This window comes from Brienomyrus brachyistius, chromosome 8, assembly GCF_023856365.1.
Source record: "Brienomyrus brachyistius isolate T26 chromosome 8, BBRACH_0.4, whole genome shotgun sequence".
NCBI classification, from domain to species: Eukaryota; Metazoa; Chordata; class Actinopteri; order Osteoglossiformes; family Mormyridae; genus Brienomyrus; species Brienomyrus brachyistius.
The window spans coordinates 3,785,981-3,809,785 of NC_064540.1; the positions used below are offsets into that span (position 1 = coordinate 3,785,981).

General features: G+C 41.2%; 1 long non-coding RNA gene across 6 annotated transcripts in view; it reads left to right on the forward strand.

Annotated features, from left to right (window-relative positions):
• LOC125747980 (uncharacterized) overlaps nucleotides 1–23,805 on the forward strand; it is a 96,378-nt gene that overhangs the window by 8,769 nt on the left and 63,804 nt on the right. For 2 of the 6 annotated variants that reach the window (XR_007399413.1, XR_007399411.1), the window contains 2 exons: nucleotides 423–505; nucleotides 21,123–21,183. The exons of 2 other annotated variants lie outside the window; for them this stretch is intronic. This is a non-coding gene — a long non-coding RNA (uncharacterized LOC125747980). Of the gene's footprint in view, nucleotides 1–422; nucleotides 506–1,239; nucleotides 1,310–21,122; nucleotides 21,184–23,805 lie in introns of all 6 variants that reach the window. 2 more of the 6 variants (XR_007399416.1, XR_007399414.1) reach the window with 2 other exon arrangements.

The window sequence follows — 23,805 nt, forward strand, 5'->3', positions numbered from 1 at the left end:
ATCTGAAATACCCCCTAGTGCCAGTGAGCTGCTAATAAAGAGTCCATTAGCAAAGCAGAGGGCAGGTCAACACTCCTCGACAATGGAGGATAACCTTGAGCCCATGCATGTACTGCAGGACGAGCTCTGCATGCATCAAACCAACACATGTTCCGACATAAACACATTTGCTGGTTTTCATTGACAAAAAACAAAGCAGATTAGGCTTCTGTTTCTGGTTATTTTGCTGATGTTGATGTCTAACCTTTCTGCTGGTACATTGGAAAAAAAGGAAAAAATAGAGAAAATCAGTTCAGCTGTAAGGATGGTTTCATTGTGCCCCAAGCTAAGTGCAGTGCAGACCTTCTGTAGGAACTGTGAGAGAAAAACTCCTAGTACATAATCCTTATTGGGGGGCGTTTCTGGTGTGTTTGGGTCCATAGGGGGGGCTTCTTGAATGACATCCATTATTTCCCATCTGGCCACAAACCCAGAAGGAAGATATCTGGCATAAAAACTGTGAAAGGTGAGTAAGTCGTTCAAATTGTTGAGATGAAGCATTAGCCGTGATGTTTTTTGAGCCCGGACTATGTGTGACCCTGAACCAAATCTTATAAGCAAATGGGTGAACCGCTCCTTCCAACAAATCCATCTACAGGAAATCCCTGGGTTAAGAAAGTCTGACTTACAGACAACTTGTACTTACAAATAGATTGTGATAAAACTTGATACATTCAAAATTAGAGTGAGATACAATGGATCATAATAACAAACGCACTTTGGGATGTACGTGAGAATATTGCACAGCGTCAGTCATTTCTCGGCTTGACGTACAGTACGGCACCACAGTATTTCCCAGCCCAGGCCTTGAGGACCCCCCCAGACAGTCCATATTTTTGTTCCCTCCCAGCTGCCAACACACCCATGCCAGGGATTCGGAGTTCATTGGCTGAAATTGCAGGGGGAGCAAAATTATGTACGGTCTGGGGTTCCCTGGGAAACACTGCAGTACCATATGTAGTTACTTTTATTATTACTGTATAATAATTATTATTTTGTACTGCATTATTATTTTTATGACTTAACTACAAAATCTACTTTACAAAGACAGACTTAAGACATGTATCTCGTTCGTAACATGGGGGCTGCTATGTCACAATTCCTCTCCTGGCTGTAATTTACATGAGAATACGACACAGGGTAGAGTTTAGGTGGGGACTCATGAATTTAGGTTAGACCTCCTTTTCCCCCCCATCGCAGAGGCACCTACCTTTTTGACAAAAGGCCGGGACGGATCGGGTTGCTTTACAAGGAGTGGAGAACGAAACAGGTTTGTTAAACGCTGAACGACATCACAGACAGGTCACCCTACAACACTGTCTTTCTGTTCTTATAAATCAGGATGGTTTGTGGAGCAGCTACCGAGCTGAATTTCCTGGTAAAGCAAGTAGAGAAATTAACAAGGCATAGGAATTATTGCTTGTTTTTCCTGGATTCTGGCAAGTCCTGAACTGCTGCCACACTGTAATCACTCATATATACTCACTCTGGTCTTAAAGCATCCCCAGGAGCGAAATACTTAATATACTTGGTTGACATGCTCAGCATGATCAGTAGACCACATGATAAAATAACTAGTTTACCATCTCATTCATGAATGACTGAAGGTGCATTCTCAAGACCAAAAGGCATAAATAAATGTTCATAGTGCCCTCTGGTGGTAATAAAAGCAATCTTCTTCACAGGGAAGATTATATGCATTGTGTAGGTTAAGACAATCACCTTGTAAACTTGTTTTCGAGCCACTGGGATCAATGGGAGTGGATACCTGAGTTTGACAGTGATGTCATTCAAAGCATGATAATCTATACAGGGACTTTGTTATGATCGGCACAGGGAAGCAGGCGAAGGGAGCGAAAAATACAAATAAACGGGGTTTTATTCTGACTCAAACCGAACACAGGAACAACATAACATCAATGACAGGACTGGGGAAACATACTCTGACTCTAGGCTTTACACTAATCTAATCGCAAACATAAAAGAGCTGGCAAACATGGGGAATCCACATGAGGTAGATGAGGGGGCGTGGCCACATGGGAGGATTGGACGAGCGGGTCATGATAAACTTAGGTCGCCATCATTAGGTCACCACCATTGGTCTCTACAAAGAAATAACCTGGATGCTGCAGGCAATTTTGAAAGTCAATGAATTTTTGACTAAGATCCTTCTCAATATATTGGCCCATGGCCACAGATTCAGAGAACGACAGTGGATAAACATTCCAGTGGCACAGAGGTACCTGCAATAAGCTATGACACAGTCTCATGCATTATGCTGTAGAATAGTCTCCATAATTTTGCTGAATACATTCCAGAATTCCCCAGGATCTTCACAGTGTTGGTAACCAGGGGACTCTCAATCGATAAACTTGGAGCAACTAGAGAAAGTTATACATGCAAAAATACTCCAGGAAACAAGCTGTTCCTTTTTTTCCATGATATTATTGGGTCATGCTGTTCTATGTAGGAGTGGCTCAACACCAGGGGACCTCTAGAAGAATATGTGACAAGTAATTGCATGTCTTCAGAATGCAGTATCCCAGTCTATAAGAGATGGGGTTCAGTCTGATGAGTGATCTGACCTTTCCCCAAGGGTTGTTTATTCAAAGCCCTCACGTGGAGTGGACGATTGATAGTCTTACATGGCACTTTTAATTGTTCTGGCAGCTTTTCATTGGTGAAACCCCCTGCCTTGCCAGTGGTGGAAAATCCATGGGAGACTAGGACAGGAAGGGTGAACTGACTGGGTTACGTTAACTAGAGCTGAAATCCCCACATGTACCTCAAAGGGTGTCCTCTCTCTCTCTCTCTCTCTCTCTCTCTCATGGGACAGAACAGATAACTTGCCTGCAGATGTCCAGCTGCTCTGCAGTATAGACACAGACAGGTTGATATACATTGGGCACAGTCCTCTCAAGGCATAGGGGATTGATCCAGTAACTCAGGTTCCGGGTCCAATGTAGTGAAGGGTAAGAAAGTTGAAGAAGAGAATAATACAACAGCCATAGGGTTTAGCTGAGAGTCCAGACTACTCCTCTTCTCTCTTATTGATTAAGACGGACATGTGGATACACAGGTCCAGACTGGTGGTATCTGCTTGACAGGATAATTCGGATTGCTAAATCGACCGTAACCCATGTCGATACATAGTGAGAGAAGCAGATTCATTCCAGCCACTCCCGGCTGTTAGAAGCAGGACATGCAGTACTGAATCCCAGGACATAATTAGCAGCAGTCTAATCTCCTTGTTGGAGTTCACATAACTGAGAACCAGTGTCTCTTTAGGCAGCAGAGTAGTCAAAAACTTTCTGGAAGAGTACGTGGGATTCTTCTTCAGAGTTTAGAACAGCCCAGTTCTGATGCCAGAGTGCTATTTCCCACTCCAGGGCTCTGCCTGTAAGCGAAGAGATAACTATTGAAATCTTGACTGCGTCGGACTGAAATTGTCCTGGGTAATGGATCAGTAAAATGAAGGAGGAGCGACTGTACAACCGTGGAAACAGCACAAATGGCTGATCGTGACAAACACGCATCATCGTCAACTTTTCTTCCTGGTTATTTCAAATTGCCCGCAACTCTACAAGATCTGCTGTGATCATGAGGCATTCTGTAATTAAACAGTCCAAAGATACTTGTGGGAGTTTCACTTACATAAAAATGTTCTAAGGGCAGAACGAAAAATTATGTTTTTCAGAGAGATAACCAATGAGATTGTAGAGGAGGTGAGTCCAATCAACTACAGGAGGTGCGAAGAAGACGTGTGATTGGTTGGTCCTGGCTGCTCTAGAAGCTTGGACCCAGCTCCTCTACAATATGATTGGTTATCCCTCTAAACCAATAATTTTTGTGTAAGTAAAACTCCCATTAGTTTCAAAGATCCAAATGGAACACAATCGGTTTTAGTGATTCCCAGCAAGGAATGTCAGACACCAATAGGTAATCCAAAATTCGAGGTCAGAACAGGGCAGAAAAGACCAAGTCCATTTCACATCCCACACACAAGGTCAGAAAAACAGGCCAGAGTTCAGAAACTAAATGCATAAAGAAGCACAACAAGTCAAATTTTCAGTAAGGAGCTCAATACCTCACAGAAAAAGCTGATTCAGAGAACGTCCTTATAGCAAACAATGGGGTGCTTGGTATTCTGGCGAGGCAGGATGAGGTCTGGCTTGGCGTGGCTGCAGGGCCTGTAGACTGGAGACAAGTGGTACATCCTCTAAGTAACCAAGAATTTGTGTTAACCTACAGGTATTAAGTACTTAGATGAAAATCCAGTTAGAATTCTGTCAATTCCCTCTCTTTTCAAGTAAATCTCTGACGCAAATTGGGTATCGCAAAAAAAAAGGAATATAATATTTGTTGTTTAATTTAAGGGATATAATATCAGACTTGGCTGGTAATGTAATGTTTAATCTATTAAATCGATAAATGCCCGAGAAGCTCTGTCACCTACATGTTCATGCCATCATGAGAGTGCAGTCATGTTACACTCAGCGGTGGCTATTTAGAATTCCGGGGGCCGAGTTCGTCAGGCCCTAAAGACGAAATCCACAGAACTGAATCTGAAGCCTGTGACAGAAACAGTGGAAGGCTCTGTAATTTTGACAGTCATCAGAATGTTACCCTGGCACTTGGGGTTAATGGTAGAAAAAGAAGCAGGACATGCAGGATGATCTTCGCGGGTGGGGTTGCTAGTGGGGAGAGTTGTTGGAAGTCGCAGAGTGGGTGGCTAAGGCATCCTGAAAGGGCTTTCTTGAGTGACGGTACTGCGAAGGAGCAAGAGTCTTTGTTACACGGCGGTGTGAGCGTGTGTGTCAACTTTGGGGATTATGCTAAGCAAAAAAATTTCAAGTTGTCATATACATTCACAATGGTTGACTGTGTTTGAGCTTATGTGGGTAGGGAGGGGAAGCAGAATGTATTGGTACAGAAGGCAGAGAAGTTTAATGGAAATATAGTAATGTTCATTGCCTGCTTATTTATAACAGAGTCAATAAAATCTGAAGAACACAAAAATGCGTCTCACCAATAAAGATCTTAAGGAAAACATCTACAGATGATGCCCTCTAAACTAAAGTAACACACCATCATCAGGTACAACGATTACTGCGACCTGGCAAAACAAAAAGGTTGAAAAGATAAAATGAAAATAGGTTAAACTCAAGGCCAGCACATTTGGGTTTGAGGATTTGATAAAATAGTTATGTTACCACCACGTACGGAGCAGAAGAAGATAAACAGCAACAGGTGCAGTAGGTTCACAGGGGTTTTAATGTTTGATTTCTGTGTGCACAGTAAAAACAGAAAGAACTATATATAACCTACATTTCTTTTTCTTTGAACTGGCCTCATTATTTCACGAGTTTCAAATAATCCTTTAATGTAGAGTTTTTCAACTTCTCTTAAACCAGGGATTGCTGAATTTAATGCGGGTGTTTAATATTTTTGCCTATATTTGCTAGTACCCAGTAATGTGTGAGAGCATTGACAAGTCTTACAAAACATTTCTGCGGACTCCCTTCAACTGCTCTGCAGATGTCGCTGGGTTGAAATCCTGTTTATATGTTCAAATGGGTAATTAATAAATAATTTAGACTTTTGATGAAGACACTTTGGTTCTTCTGTTTGTTCCACAAGTTTTTACATAAAAAAATCAGGTGTCATTTGAATAAAATAGCAGATGTGAAAACATCTTATTAATAATAAGGAAGTTAGTGGCTTTAGTGCTCAACTGGTTGGGCAATTTGTGATTCTACATGATATATTATTTTGCAATTCACAATGTGTCCCAGAGTAGCATGTATACAGAGTGGATACCTCTGTGGGTTTATACTTCCTGGCTGTGGGTTTGGATCTTGGCCCAAGTCAGAGGAGGCTTGCATGCTCTCCATGTGTCTGTGTCTATTTCCTCTGGGTATTCCTCCGACAATTCAGCATGCAGCATAGTTGGATTGTCACAACGCGGACCGGGGAGACGGAGAATCGGGAATGGAGGGATTTATTATGAATCAATTCTACACAGGACACTGGATGCATGCAACGTCAATGACAGGACTAGGGAAACATACTCAAACGCTGACTGAAATACACAGGACTAATTAACAGCAAAAAGAAACAGCTGGTAAACACAGGGATTCCACACGGGGTAGATGAGGGGGCGTGGCACACGTGAAGATCGGACGAGTGGGGCATGACAGGTATTCTGAAATCGTGAATGAATGAGCCTATGTCTTGCGATGGACTGTGACCCCATACTGGGTGACCCCTGCCTTGTAGTCTGTGGTTCCTGCCATGAATTACAACATCACTACAATCCCATCGATATATTGGGCTTCATAGAAATGCATTGGACTGGCAATGGTTTCTTCAGTTCCAGTGAACACACGACATATTACTCTGGCAATGACATCACCAGACGATGAGGAGTGGGCCTTTTCGTGAGCAAGAAGATTGCAAAAGCCACTGAGAGCTGCCAAACAGTCAGCAACCAAATTTTGGCTATCCGAATCAGAGGGAAACCTTGTGATGTCATGGTCCTGCAGATATACGCCCCAACAGCAGACGCACATGAAAAGGAAGTGGAAGAGTTTTATGGGGAACTTCAGGACGTCCTACGTCAAACACACAATGTTATCTATAATATTGGTGATTTCAACTCCAAAGTGGGAACTTTGGCAGATCCCAAAATCAAGGGAAGATTCGGTTTAGGACAGGAGATCGGCTGGCTGAATTTTGCCAAGAACATCAGCTAATTATTGCCAACACTTGGTTCGAACCAAATGAGGATTGTACACCAGGACATCACCAAGTGGAGAATATAGAAACCAAATCGATTACATCCTATGTGAAAAGAAGTGGCAGAGTTCGATCTCGGCAGTGAAGACATATTCTGGTGCGGATTGTGGGTCAGATTACCAACTGCTGGTAGCCACAGTCAAACTTTCTGCAACACAAATCAAACAGCAGCAGCTAAGAAATTTGACACTGATAAGATCAGCCCCAGCTACACTGTGGAAGTAAAAAACAGATTCAACCTCCTCTTAATGGAAGAAAGGCACCCAGACGAGCTATGGGAAGAAGTGAAAACATGCATTATTGAAACAGCCTTAGAACATGTCCCATCCAATAAATTATCAAAATCAGCCCGTTGGATCTCTGATTTGATTATCAGCATCGCAGAAGAGAGACGGAAGGCCAAAGCTATGTTGGACTGAGAAGATTTCAGAAGGTTGGATGCAGAATTCCATAGACAGGCCAGAAAGGACAAAGACAATTATCGGAAGGAACAGTGCCAGAAGATGAAGCAGGCGAGACCTCTGTGCTTACATGAAGAGGGCATGGCCAACATTCATGGCTCGGAATGCAACAGCTTGTGGATGCAATGGCCAGGAGTTGCATGACCAGCAAACAATATGCAATCGGTGGAAAAGATATACAGAAAAGTAATACAAAGGTGAACATCAGAATTTCACAGTGAGGGAGAATGAGACACTGAAATTGGAGTCAGATGTTCTGGAGGAGAATGCTGTATGGCAATGAAGCAATTAGCCAAGCAAAAAGCCCCAGGAATCGATGGCATACCCGTAGAATTGCTAAAGCCCATACCAGCGGCAGCATTAATAACGTTATATCAACGAACGTGGAGGACGTGTGAGTGGCTGAAAGAATGGAAAAGATCAGTATTTATTCCAATTCTGAAGAAGGGAGACAGAAAGGAACCTAGCAGTTCTGGAAGAGATCAAACTGAAACGCTCATTAGAGGCTAAGATAACAAAACAAACGTTGGTCACATCATGCAAGGCAAATGACTGGAGAAGGAGCTCATGCTTGGAATGGTTAGTGGCAAAAGAGGAGGAGGATGCCCAAGAACTTGCAGGCTAAACACCATCAAGGAAGATACTAGTCTTAACATAGCAGAACTGAAAGAAGTTGCGAAAGATCGGAAGACATGGAAAGCATTGATCCATTGAGTGACCGAGAATCATGCTCGACTGAACGGATGATATATGTATGATGTCCAATCCCCATAGCTACTTATACATAGCGGTCGAGATGTATAAATATTTCAAGGGGGATGGTGAGAACTTGGGGGGGGGGGGGGGGGCAGGAGAAATTCATAATCTGGATTAAATTGTGTTTCAGTCCAGAGTCCAATGGTTGAGTATCCCTGCAGTATTGTTAAAAAACAATTACAATTAAATTACAATTAAAATTACAATTAAAATAGGTTAATTACAATTACAATTTAAAAAAACAATTGGGGTATTGGGGTATGACACGGGCTGAGGGGAGGGGATTGAATATTTTCAAAGGGGATGGATTATGTCGATTTTTTCCCCATAGGGTGGATGGCATCCATGCGCATCCCATGCCAACTGCAGCCCTGCTTATACCCCAGTGTGATAGTCAAGGAAACGATAAGCAGATATGGCCAGATGTCATTTTTTAATTAAACCTATTTCACGATGTGTTGTGTCACATGAGAGGATCAGAGACCATTGGCTATCAATTAATTTGGCAAAGAGGCAGCCAAATTAGGTAGGAAAGATCCCAAAGATTATAATACTTAGCTCTCAAACCGAAAAGGCATTGCTATAAAAAGAATGCAATACTATGACAAATGCCACACACACAAAAACTGAAATTAAACAATAAACACGGAACAAAGAGCAAAAATATTTTCTGTCACTTGTGGGCGAAGAAAACCATCTCCAAACTCTCCAAAAGACTTTTGCTTCTGCTCTCATCCTTGTTTTCTTAGTTTGCCTCGCTGAAAGATTAAAAGTTTAGCTGCTAGCATCCTTAAACACATCCGTGAGATGGAAAATACTGTGATGTGTGTCCTTCTGCAAGCACAGAGTTTCTCCTCCATTAGTCTCTTACTTCTGGAACACATTGTGACCAGAGTGGGCGGCAATGTTGAACGAGGTCAGCGGGGGTTCAAGTCCCAAGACGGCAGGCCACTTGATCTATTAGAGCATGCCAGGGTTCTGGGAGGTGCCACTCTCCCCCTCGGGCTTAGACCACAGTGAGCTTTAATCACATCGTTAAAAGAACAGGTCAGAACACATACTCTATGAAGGAAAATTCCCCAACGCTGTAAAACTTTAATTAGGAAAGATGACTGTATACCCCTTCAAAGTTAGTTCGGATCACATAGGACATTGCATGCTTATGGATGCACTGTGACTGAGATTTAAGTTAGGATTTGGAAGTAGAGTGTGAAATACCAAGGGACACTACTGTCTTAGATTTCCATATTACATTTTAAGTATTCTTTGAAAGCTCACTTATAATGCACGTCTCAGCATTTCAGAATGCATATGCCTTCCATGCATAAGTCCCAGACGCGAGATAAAATGGTGATTATAATATAAAAGAGATATAATCTTAGCGCAGGAACGCAGGGCCTCTCTCCCAGTGTATGAATGCTTTTACTGTAGATGAGTATTGATTCTGAAAATCCAAAAGTCAGCCAGAAGCGGCGATGCACACGCTGGAAGGGTGCCCAGGAAAACAGGCGCCACGCAAGAATGCAAATAATATACTTGCGCGGGCCACGGACATTTAGGCCGTGTTTAATTATTCACAAAGCTGACCTTAACAGCTAGTTTGACTTGGGGTAATGGCAGAATACGATATATATTTTTTTCTGCAGTAATGGACAAATCAAGGAAACAGATGAGCAGAATCACTCCCAGAATTTAACCTGAAGCCATGCCTTTACGTAAAATAGAATTTGCAGACATTTAAGTGTATATACAGCAAAAATATGCTTCCTGGGATTGAATTTGAGTCTCACAATTAAACCAACAGAATGTCACGTTATTCTGTACTTATAAAAAACCATAGATAAACACAACGTAGCCAAAAGGACAGGCTGTGACTTATCTGGAGATATTTGTTCAGTTATATATACCCCATATACACATTCCCCGGAATAAAAATAGGTCACTCGTAATGTCCCTGTGCACGAAGAGCAAACATAGGCAGCAGATAGCTATTTCAGGAGATGTTATATAACGTTTAGGCCTATCTACGATTGAAGGGTAAACCAAGCCTCCCTGACAGATTGAGAGCATGCAGTAAATTCATCCCGATGTCTCCAGATTATAACTTAAAAATATACAATAATAAGGAGTAAACGGAACGACGTTGGCGATAACCTATTTCAGTCACGATTTGCATTGGTAATTATTTTATTGTTGATGCTGCTGTAACGTTTTCCATTTCCCCGAAAGGTCTCAAGTTATGGAAAATAGCGATGCCGTTTTCACTGTTTAACATAAATTTTACCGATGCCGTACGTCAGTAAAAATGTTAATTAAAGTTACGAATGATATATATTCAATTGCCATTGGCACTAAGTGTAAGTAATTAAGTCAGCTCATCTTTAATTAAAACATCAAAATCAAGGTATTTGAGTTTTACAGTTTGACATTAATTTGTTAACAGTTGAAGATACATTTGTATGGGGGTTTTTGCTGCAAGTAAAGTAATTCTGCTGTTTTGTTTTGCTTGTAACACCTGAGACTAATAACGGAAGATGTACGATGTGGTTATTTGCATAGAACCCTTTTTCTTCCTGTATGACGCTATCATTTGTTTGGTATGTAGCTGACATTTCATACGGAACTGCTTGCATGAAAAAGGGCCAAACCCTGAAGTAATGGATTTAGTCCAGTCCTATTATTATTGCTATTGATTTTATTTCATATATATAAAATATATGAAATATAAGTCTTAAAGGAAAGTCCTGTTATACTTCGTATTTTATCACCAGTGTAGACGTAATGCTGGAATACATACGAAACTTCCAAAAATAACTTTCCCATCCTCATCTGTGATTAAAAATGAAAATGTGCTGGATGCATGCCTCGTAATTACAGATGTTTGAATGAATTATTTCTATTCAAGAGCATAAATTACCCCGAAGAACTCAGTGCCGATATTACATCACACGCCATTTAGTACAGGTGGTGACACAAGGACAATTTGATATCAGTCCCATTCATGCATTTATTTACACAGTTTGATGAGTCACTCGCTCGTTTTTAAGAGCCATTAAGGTGGAGAACAAAAAATGAACGAACACACACACACACACACATACCCGCAAATACACACACACACAAGCACATACACAGACTGATTTACAGATTATAATTACAGTTCCAGTATCGAGAGGGAGTCTAACAGCCCTTTCTTACTGAAGATTTATCATTCTGGAACTTAATTATCAGCATCAGCTTGGCTAGAGCTTCCTTGCTGGCAGCAGGTTTTTGTCTAATCTGGGAATTGCTGGTGTGTTGATTACATCCTGTCCCCCCCCCCCATTTCAACACTCACATAAAGGTGTAATTATTTTGATATTGACCTAGTTAGAATCGCTCCACATTATCTGCCGATGAACTCTGATACCTCCGGTAGACAATGCACACAGGTGATCTCACAGTGAAGCCTATCGCCTGGGCTGTGGTCAGAACCAGCGAAGGATGCTGTGCAAAGGACACGTTTTCTTTATTACTTTACTGTTTAAAGTTCTTCTATCCCTAGAACTAGACTCATTCTCTGATATTGACTTCATAGTATTGGTTTACTTTACTTAATTTCAGTCTGGCCTTCATGGAAACACTTTAATATGCAGTCATTTTCAGGGTGTTTTGAGTGAAGCACGTTGGTTATCCTACACAAACATGTAAAATGTAAGAAATTATATAAAAAAATGAGAAAATCAATGGTATAGCGAACCTGCATAGGTGCAGCTACACTGATCTTTTCTGCGATGTTGTATATCATTAAAATAATTTCATTTTATAAGTGGGCTTTTAAATGTACTGCGTTATCCTAATGTAGCATACCGAATTATGTATATTACTAATTATATATGTTTCTGACACAAGCTGCAAATTAAATTATCGGCAACTAATTAAATGTACTATGGGTTAAGTAACTGGCGCCTGAAATCTAACAGAAGGTTTTGATTGACCTTAACTTCAGTCCCACCCACCTTCTGCGCCTGCTTGTTCTTTGGTAGCTTCTATTGACCTGAAAATGTTTTTGGCTTGTGGGGGGGGGGGGGGGGGGAACTGAAGTACCTGGTAGAAACTCCAGAACAACACAGTAAAATCAAGCAAACTTACCCAGCCAGAGACTCGAACCGTGGTCCTAGAGGTGGGAGGCAACAGGCGCTAATGCTTGGGCCACCATACCTCAGTTTGTGGGCTTTGATTGTCTAAATGAATAAATAATGCTAATCATTTAAACGTTTTCCCCAGCAATTCTGAAATACATGAATATAAAATGATATATAAAATTCTCGACTGGCTTTTAGCGGAATATTTACAGTGTGTTGTATGCCATGGTCCCTGTATATAACTGGCTTATAACATCAACTTAAGCAAAATATGCTACCTTCAGATCTACCTGGCATATTCTATAAACACCCTGCATGTTGGGTGACTGCTTTGACTATATGATTATGCTTCAGTAAAAAAAATAAATAAATAAAAAAATTAATTAGCAGCAAGTAGCTTTAACGGTGAAACTCACAAATGCCAACAGCTTGTTTGATACCTTAATTAGGAAGCATATCATTAAAATACAGTTGCGTATTGTGAATTTAGTGGTAAATTACATTAATAGCCCATGAACATTAAAAAGCAGCTGTTTAGGTATTGGGCACCCTATTTTCAACTATTTGAGCGAGAGCCATAACGTGCCCTTGGGGGTTGTAGCTTTGAAGCCTGTGTTTGTTGAGCGAATATACTGCCGTCGGCAACAAACATGACGTGAGGAGCATCGCAGTTATGACGGCAAACGGGGCCACGTGACGACGGCATTGGGGAGGGACAGAATCCATTTCAGGAACAATGTGGTCCTGGGCAGAGAAGCGTCGGCATAACAGACCGGAACATAAAAAATAAATGAGCATTTTTGGAATACATAAAAAGAAAAGACAACTCTGTTTGGTGTATGGATGATGAAACAAATAAACCGGCTGGCCAGCCCTCAGGAGGGGCATCTAGGTCTAACCTGGGTCACCGTGGGAAGAATGAATCCGAGCAAGGCAATTTAAACCTTATACAGGGAACAAGGGCCAGGTGAAACTAATCAGCACCACGAACCCCCAACACCTGACCCCACCCTCCTGAGATGACCTTGCCCTCCCTTGCCTCCACCCCACACAAAATCTACAGAACTTTACCATAAATTTTAGGCAGATACATAAAGTTTGTAGGTCATTTTTAAAGGGCACCGTAATGCTCATTCATCTCGCTGCCGCTGTTATGAAGCCATTTCCTTAGATTCAACGTTGCTTGTTCTACACAGATAAATAGTGTGTATCCCTTTCCCCAAGAAGCTCTATCCCGGTCTACAGTTACTGACCAGCCGTGTAGTGCAGTGTGCCTGGGTCAGCGTGCCGAGCCTCCCGCCCTCACTGGCTCGCAGGTGCCACTGAATCCGTGCAGCTTATCAATCGCTGCGTTTGAAAGGAATCGATTCACTGCTTTTCATGCACGTTCCTTTGTTTGTCTGACTGTATCAGGGTGCTTTGGGAGCCTCCATGCCTGAAACAGAATATCATAGCCCACCTCTTATGCCTCTGAGAATGCAGTCAGCAGCTTTAATTAAAATATACATATATCACACAATAAAGAAAAATGAAAGCAGGGAACTCAGGGACCTGGGAACAGAAAGGAACAAATTCACATCTTCCTGGTATAGTAGGTTATGTAAGTGCAGTTAATGCTGGATCTCAGAGTTAGCTGCCCAAGTGATTAATGCGTTTCACAGAAATTTGTCAGCTAGGGCATAGTTTTAATTTTTACTTTTTTTTATCTCTTCTTTTCTCTTCATAGGGTAGTGAAATATAAACATTGCCTTTAGTAAGATTTGTTGTCGGTTGGTTTGTGATTTTAGTTTTCTGGATGGGGTGTAATTCATTAGTGAAACTCCAGGGGGAGCTCTGTAATTATGAATCTTACTAGATGTTTCTATGCCCAAAGCTGGGAGGCTAAAAGCACGGACTTCAGTCTACCTATAGATCTATTACAATCAGGCTATGCCATACTTTCAGTTTATAGCACTTTGGCTCTGAAAGGCTGGTTGGCTACATTATAAAAATGTACATAAAATGTTTTCACAGAAGGATTTATGACTTAATTATGTTTGGAGAAAAAATACTTTAACTTTAATTAGCTACTGTAGCAATACATAGTATATAACGTATGATAAGGTAATAAGCTCAATCTTCACAACTAATTGGCGTTTTACTAAAAAATTACAGACTTTAGAATACTGACTCCTGCATTACTTTACAGAGCTTAATTGCCATCAAGATATAGGAAAGCTAGGTGTGACAACATGGAGGACTATTTCCCTACCCACCCAATGCTCATATTCTGTAGAACAAAGTACCTATTGCTAGGAGCATTTTAAAAGAGCCAGCAGCTGAGTACATGTTATGACAATTTTTCATAAACAGCTCCTGGTTGTGGGTAACTGACAGGGTGATGATGGTTTGCGCCTCAGCTTCTCTTCCAAGCTGCCTTTACGCCTGTTGAGACAGTGGCCATATATGTGGAATGTTAAAAAATATAAAATAAATAAAAACCTGCAGTACTGTAGTTTAATTGCCCGTTGTTTGCATTTCTCATATTTAATTTGCTGCGATGGAGAAATATGCAAAAACCTGAGGGTGCCTTGTATTACATGTAAAACCAGCAAATGGGATGAGGAAGACATGCAATTATACTTGCAGTGTTTTTTTTTTTTTTTATGAAATGCAAAAGTAATTCTCCTGTGAAAGCGGCAGAAATTGCCCAAACAGAATTATTATATGACAATCATGGAGGAAGAAGTATGAAATTGCTAGGATGTTAATCATGAATAGCTCCTGCAAGAGGCTTAACAATTTAAGATAATTAAAACTATTTCTGAAAACTAGGTTTCTGTTGGGATGTCAAAGCATTACATTTCCCATATTCCCCTGACACGTTCCATACCAACACATTCTTAAAAATTAAACCGCAAAACATTCTGAAGGAAATTAATGACTCCTATCTTCAGCAACAAAGTATTTTATTGTCCATTGCTGACGCGTGGGAGGCAGGGTTCAGGATGGGCTACTCCATGACTGCATAGCTTATTCTTCAAAAAGACACAAGAGAGCCCTTGGTTATAAAGTTTTCAGCAGTCGCTGAGGTTCCAAGAACACTGGAAGCAGGGACCTCTGTGGAAATAAAATAAGGAATAGAGACTTCAGTAGAAGACCTGCCTCATACTCAATGGCAGAATTTTTAAATATCCTAATTTCCAAAATGACAACCACTTGTCCAACTAACCCCCCCCCCCCGAATGATCAAAAGAGACTATGTCAGATTTTACTGTGAAAAGAGGAAACCTTATTTCTGTTGATGTCATCAACAGCTGCTAAATCTTGTGCATGCTTGTTTGAAGGCATAATTGACTGACTACTTCAAGGGAACTTGCAATCATACCTGCAGTCTTGAACAAAATGCAGACTGAATTGTATATGACTCAGAACTGTGATTTGTATTCATATTCCATATTTTTAGGAACAGTGATTTGTATTTATTTCTTTTCGTACTATTTATCATTTTATTACTTTATTTTCTTCCTTATTTTTTATTATTATATTGTGCTTGTATTGTCCCTATATGCATGCGCCAACTCCACCAGGACAAATTCAGATTCAATGATTCAGATTCTAATCTCAAACCTTTGGACAACAGAAATATTTTTCCCCCTTGAATGTACTTTTGGTCTTCCAACAGTACCTTTTCACATTGAGAGGTTTTTTCCTCACTGAATTTGAATTTCATTATTCATCAAGAGATCAGGTGGCGCAGTTGTCTTTCACCCCTGAGTGAATTTAGATCAAATTAGAGGTGACTTGAACCTTTGGATTACACTCAGTGGAGGCCCGTATGATGAAACTTCTCGGTTGATGCGGCAGTGTTGCTTGGAAGCGCAAAAAGTGAAATTCACCTTTCCCCAAACAGAACTGCAATAGGCAGAACTGGCTGAGTAAGAGAATGTCACCTAAATATATAACGGATAAACTAAAATATTCTGCGTTGTATAAGAATGTGTCATTAGGTTCACTGTTCTGCTGCCTTCTGATTTAACCTCCGACATTCTTCTTTTTCGAGTTTAGAAAGGGCAAAGTTTAAGAATTAGCATGTCTGAGCAAACTGTCACAGTTTAATTAGAGGGGTTTCTTAGCTTAATAACCTTAAGGAAATCATCCAATCTGAATGGAACCTTTTGAAAACTGACATGTGGTTCTATAAATAGAGAGCCTTACAGGCTTAATAAAATAAATGAATGTGGTTAAAGGTGTTTCCTGAGGATGAGAAACCTGTATAGGGCTGAGAGAGTTCAGAAGGTCAGGGCGGAAAACCCAGCAATGTAAGCTTTTAGTTCTCTTTATGCTGGGTTCTAAGAGTTGTGGTGGGGGGATAGTGATCGTTATTGATGTTTAACTCTGGCTTGTGCTTTTTCTCTCTGGTCCTGGCTTTGGACTCTCATACCTTTCACTTTTGTTGGCAGTTTCACGCTGCTGCCTGGTTCCATCTTTTATTATTATATTTTCTTAACCAACCCGGTGCTGCCTGGTCCCACACAGAGCCGGGTCTTCGGCTGGGACACTTACCTTCGATCTGATTTAACATCGTGATGCTGCAAAAATACATCAGCGCTGTAGTAAGGAAGAATCCAAGAGCACCTCACATCTCAACACTGTCGAGGTGCAGTTTTGATCATTCGAGAAGCCTAATACCACAGAAGTATTTATAGGGCCATATTTTATTGCTGTGCCCGTAGGTGTGTGTGTCAGTTAGAGGAACATCAGATTCTATGTACTAAAACAGTAGATTTAGTCTCCTGTTCCAAGGGTACAGTACGGTATGGTACGGTACGGTACAGTACGGTATGGTATGGTAGGGTACAGTGCGGTAGGGTATGGTATGGTACGGTACGGTACAGTACAGTAAGGTATGGTATGGTACGGTACGGTACAGTACAGTATGTATGGTATGGTATGGTAGGGTACAGTATGGTACGGTACAGTACAGTACAGTATGGTATGGTATGGTACTGAGTGAGACACTGGGGACACAAGAGGTTTGCATGTGTCCCTCAAAATCTTATCTTCTAACACAAACAAAAAAAATAAGCAAAAAATTATGAAAACAAATGTCCAGCCTGACGTTTGAAGAAAGTTCATTCCAGTACTTAGCAAAAGCATGAGACCTCATCTCTCCACTGGACCCTAGCAAGGTAACGTCCACAGAGTGCACCTTCTGAAAATCTACCTGAGATGGTCAGATCGGGATTGACTGCTTGGGCAGCAGGAAACAAGGTATTGAAATGAATATGAAGGTGGTTCCTGAGATGTACAGGTCAGAAGATCAGAAAATTTCGTATCAGAAATAAAGTTTTGTGGGGAGAACGAATGCGTGTGTTGAGAAAGGAGCATGTTGATTTAAGTTTAGGTGGGTTAGTTGCATCAGCATTGCTGTTAAATCTATAGATCTGGGGGCTATTTGTCACAGAGACCACAAAGAGAGCTGTGGTAGGTATTCTCGAGAATGTCGAAAACAGAAAACAGTTTTCTTTCACTTCCTGTGGGCTCTTCTTAATTTTTTGTTTAGCATGCAGAATTTCTGACAGCTATAAAGAAGAGGACACAGTAGAGGTAGACAAATGAGGGTAGAATGAATGAAAGGATGGGGCGAGGAATTTCACCAGCCTGGTGGAGTCAGTACCGTGAGAATGCGATGGGAAGTCGTAGAGAGAGAGAGTGTAAAAGCAGTTCTGGAAGGTCAACCTGGGTGAAGAGGTTAGCAGTGGGATGTAAAAGGACAAAAGAGAGATTTAAGGCAGCTGGAGTAAATTGGCTGTCAATTCAAAGTCTCTGAGTAATTCCCATTGAATGCAAGATCCAAATTGTTTTTCTGCTTTGTGTGTAAGTGGAGATGTAAAAACGAGTGGAAACGAATCCAGTGGTCGAACAAGTAGAACCAGTGTAAAGCAATTTATTCTGGTTCTATGTGATGCTCTCCTTAGGAAGGGCATGAAAAGAAATTGTAAAAAGGAGACCGCAAGGACGAGGAGTATAAGACCATGGTAATATTTGTCAACAAAAAAAATTATAATATTTAAATGAAACAGAGAATTGTGGGCAAAAGGAACCATGGGCAAAGCTGCATGGAGAGAGGAGGAGTTTAGCAGGATTTCTGCGGCCAAACAATTGAGGAATAAGCTGTAAAAAAAGCAGATGGATTTATGGGTATCTGGGGATGGAGGGGGGGGGTTCACATCTCTGCAGACCCCAAAATCTGGAGGCAGTTGAGTGAGGCAGCAGAGCAAAACATTGGCGATTTTCGGGTAGTGTAGGTAAGTAGGTCAGACTGGTACAGAAGTGGGAACTTGGTGGACGCTGCATTGGTTCTAGCTGTTAGGTGAACGGCCAGTGATACAAGCTGCTCACATAAATAATAGAATTCGGCACTGCCAACTTTTAAAAATAGCTTAGCGTGAGACTTAGCATCTCAGGAGGCACAGGGGTGGGAGGGGTGGCACCAGGATTGGTTTAGTGCGGACAGGTATTTTCTGCTTCATTTAAACACTTGTACTGTCTAGATGCACGACACAAACCATTACACTATAGTTGCTGCAGGATGTGGCCCTGGAAGAGGTTCATCCCCTGCATGAGAAATTAGAGTCCTGCAGTCAGAGTTGGCTGGGGAGGAGTTTCAACTCTGCATGCGAGAGCTGAAGGCTGTCAAACTATAACACAGAACGGGCAAGTAGCGGGACCAGGTGCGATTCTAGGATTTTCTTAAGGTGGGGAAGGCACAAGACGGGCCATAAGTCATACAGAGGGGCCAATGTTATCATTAGCCAATGATTTGTTTTGAATCGATGAGTGACAGGGGAAGGGGCATTCCAGAGGCCAATCAGCTTTCAGCTGGGGCGGGCACCCGGTGACCCTGTCTCCTTACGGGACTGCATCACCCAGTACATCTCTGAACCCCTGCTCTGTGTTCCCAGGTACAAATTCTTTGTACCTTTGTACCTTCTCAAAATCTGGATAATTTACCCTGACTAGAATCTACACCACACAGAGATCATTTATATTTCACTTCCAAAGTAATTACTCAATTCAGTTCTATTTATTTTTAGGAAGATGCAATCATCCAGACTGCTTCTTCGATTTTAGAGTATCATGTAAATATCATCACACAGGAACATGTTTTTAATACATTAAACACATCAATTACCAGAAGAAAAACATAAATCTTTACCAACTTCCTGTGCGAACTGGGAAATAGATGTCCCTCGATGACAAGGTGATATTTTTCCGGTAAACACAGGGATCTGTACTTTGGATAAGCTGGTGGCGTACACAGCAGTTTGATGAGGGACAAAACAAGCTTAGTAACAACATTTAGTTGTTGGAAAAAAGGGTCGTGTGAAATGTGCATTTCAATAAAGTCATTAGATCTAAGGATGACTGACGCTACCAGCCAAAAGGTTCTGCACAGCGCAGGTTTCTACCACTTTTTAATTTATTTCATAAAATGCTGATTTTTTAAAATTCTTGCTAAACACTGGAAAGAGCGAACAACTCTAAATGAAAATGTAAGTCAAACAAAACAAGTTTCCTTTATAACATGGAAAGAGTATGTAACGGCATAGTCAAATTCTATATTGCCCTTTAACTTTAAATGCACTAGATTCATCCCATGAAACAGAGCAGCATTTAATGTCCCTTGTAGAAAAAATGCCTCAAATTTTCTCTGCCGTTATGACTGCTAGAGGAGGTCACTTTGATTAATCAAAGATATGACATTTTCTTGCTAATAAAGGTACTCAAATGGTGAACATACTATGAATTTTTCATTAGCAAGGAATACAGAGTGTATTTTTAGTAAATGTTATTCGAGTAACATGCAAATGTATAAAATCTTAGTGTGCAAAAACTTTTCACTGGTACCGTATATAAGAAGAGATATTAAAACAGAAGTATCAAATAATGAGCAGCATGGTGGATGGCGGGCTGTGACCCACACTCATAGTGGGGAGGGTTCAAATATCAATTCTGCATGGAGCCTATATGGAGTTTTCACATACACTCTGCTGTTTCCTCCAGGTGCCCTGATTTCTTCCTGCATGGTCAAAACTTGCATTTAGGCAGACTGGTGTCTGCAAATTGGATGCCCTGTGATGGACTGACATCCCATCCGGCGTGTACTCCAGCCTCGTCCCATACGCTTCCAATGATAGACTCCAGGCTCATCACGGCCTTGTACTGTTACGGGATAAGCAGTTATAAAAGATAGATGGTTATATGAAAAAAAGTAAACTTCTGCATTTTATGGACCGAGAATGACTTCCAGTTTAACCCAGTGCTACAATCACTCAAAATTATTATGGAGAAGGTGTCTTCATTACCATGGGTCTCTGATTAAAGGAAATTTGCAGTGAGTATTGTCCTTGGGCTACCCACATGCTACATTTGTCAGCATTAACATGAATTGTACATATCCCTGAGCGTGCTCTGGTGCTAATTAAAAATGATAGGCAGTAGACAATACCGCTAATCCTCATAGACAAGCTAAACACACCTTCTTGCAAGAAACACGTGTGCATTCGGCTCCGGCCTCGTGCGGCTCTCATCTTTTCCTCCTGGTACCATCCGGAATCTCTCCGATTTCCTTTCATGCCATTTCTTCTTGCTCTGTGGCCTTAATTTCAAGGGAGACTCGACTGCTGAGCATAACACAATGAGCCCAGATGGTTTATGGGAACTTTATTTTTTTTTGTGGCTTAACCAGTTGTAAATTGACGTCAGCTTCTTTGGGAACGAGATCCCTGAATCAGTAACTGAATTTAATGGCCTGCCAACCGCATCAACCAGAAAAAAAAAAAAAAAAAATTCGATCTCAGAATCTCACAGCTCAACCAAGTCACACATAAGTCATATCTTTTATGTGTTAAAGGTGAAAGTACTTTTTTTTTTTTTTTTAATGCCCTGCCATTCAAAGCCGGCTAAGGGGGTGTGGATTCTTCCGGAAGCAGGCTACGAGTTCTCACCTCGTATAAAAGGTAAGACTTCTGCGGGCGACTCCATTATACTCCAGCAGTGAAAGATAAACACTGATTGAAATTTACTGGGCATGCAACGTATATGATTTATTCATTTTTTTCTGCTTTCTGTATATAAAAAGGATTGCTAAATAACTCAAGTGTGTGCATTTTTAACGGCACTGTGACTCTGTAGCCGTCGCTATTATTCTGTGTCCGAGAGAAAAAGCTGTGTAATTTATCCAGTGGTGATTAATAAACATGATGTTGGGATCTTCGAAAGGGCCCTTTATATCCAAATAGAAGAGGAGGGCTATTGTCTTGGGTGGTAGCTGCTGTCAGTCAGTGTGAGGTGGGGAAATGGAGGTAATGTAATGGAATTAGCTCTTGCTGCCTCCCCACTTGGGCTGCTAAGGTCCAGCAGTTTGGTGTCCTGGTGGGGGGGACAGTGACAGACAGGGCAGGTGACATTAAAAGATGCAAGGAGGCAGCGGTTGTCAGCTGGGCAGCACCTCTCGCTGTGGTCGAATGTGAGGCGCCTCCTAGTCGGAGCCCCGTCGGTGAGAGAGAGGCGCTGACATTTAAACCGTAGACTTCATAAAGCTGGGTTACCTTCTCCAGATCTGGCGTTGAATTATCTGGCAGGGGTGCTGGGGAGACTCTAGGGGGATGAGGATGTTTTATGCAATCGCTCCCTGCATTCTTACATGCAGCAAATTAAAGAGTGTTGTACTGCCAATGCCAGCCAGAATAGCCTGCCAAGGAGTCTTTAGGTTTTATTATTATTATTATTGTATCAAAAATCCTAATTTACAATTATACTACCTGGCTTGGAGTTTCAGCAACATTAATCTTTTTTAGGCTTCATGCGAACGGCTAAAAGCCAATTCGATAACAGTGACAATGCTGTGATGTACATAATGGAAGGCTGAGTGGAACATTTTTAAATGGCTGTCTGAATATATGCCTGAAGGTGGACATGTCTATTTTATGTATGTATGCTATGTATCTACTGTTATTTGGTATTTATGTTTTATCTAGAAAGTTTAAATCATTCATTCTTTCCATTCATACATATGTCTGTCTGTCCATCCATCCATCCATCCATGCATCCATCCATCCAAGCACTAACCCTTACAGCACTCTTTCACATTGCCATTGCTTCTCTTTCCTTGACCCGCAGGTCGGCTTGGAATCAGCCCGGTCTACAAACCATAAGAGGGCATCAAACTGTGCATAAGCAGACCTACTGAAGCTGTAAATGAATGAAATGCCATTCAGTTTCATAGCTGCTCAGCAGAACTTGGTTATTATAATAGTTTTGGATGCAGTTATCTAAGTATTTTAGGTTCTTCTCCTTTCACTGTGAGCACGGTCGTCTTTCACAGAAGGATGGATTTTCTAGGATGGAGAAACTGCTTCTTAAATAGGCGAAAATAATTGCGTTACAGAAACTGACAACAAAATGCCGTGGTTTTCTCCATCTGATACAGATTATTGTAACTGCTCAGGAACAGCTGAATGTAGGACAGGCACGAGTTTCCTTGTACGCACTAATGAGCTGCTGAGCACTCGAAAATAAGAGCGGAATTGTAGATTAGTGTAATTGTAATCAAGGTGAAATTAAATGAGTCTACTGGAACAGAATGCACAATGTTCAATCCGTAGGTACACCTGGGGACTTCCCCACATGCAGACCACAGTGTTGACATGTGTAATTTAATGACAGAGAGTGTAACATAATAACACAGAGACAAACTGTAAGTTGAGGAACGACTATAATCACAGAGAGAAAGGCAGAGGGTAATATAATGATAAAAAGACATGCGGGATATAATTTTTGGACAAATGGACAGGCAATTTATGGACGGAGAGACGGAGTATGATTCTGATGAGGGACAGACTGTGCAATGTAATGACAGAAAGGGAGAGAGACCGTCATTTGATGAGACACAGACCATAACATTTACTGACAGAACCAGACAGTGTAATTTAAGGACAGAGAGACCACAGACAGTGCAATTATGATAAGAGAAAGTAAAATTTAATGAAATACATAAATTATGATTCTGATAAAAGAGAGACAGACATCCATCCATCTTCCATACACTTATCCTGGTTGCTAGGGGGCTGGAATCCAACCATGGCAACATAGGGCACAAGGCTGGGATACACCCAGGACAGAAAGCCAATCAAATGCAGGGCACACACATACGAACTCAGTCACACAATATAAGCAATTTAGAGACGTCAATTAACTAAGAGCATGGCTTTGGACTGCGGGAGAAATCCCACGTGACATGGAGAGGGTTTGCTTTCTGCACACATACACAGATTCAAACCCCCAGCTTTGGACATGTGAGGCAGCGGTGCTACCCACAGTGTGGATATATAGTGACATAATGATATAGACAGGCATAAGAAATTTGATGAATGAACAGATGAAAGGAAAACCTACAGCACATTGTATATTCCAGAGGTAAGATGAATTCCTTGACACCTTAGATAAATGGATGGTTCAGGGTAGCAGGGAAGGGGGTGACATATTCAGTGAATGGATTTCTTGGGAACCAGATCTGGGTTTGTTTTTGCTTATCAGCATTAACAATAGGCTGCAAAAAGGCCCATTGAAACCTAATTTAT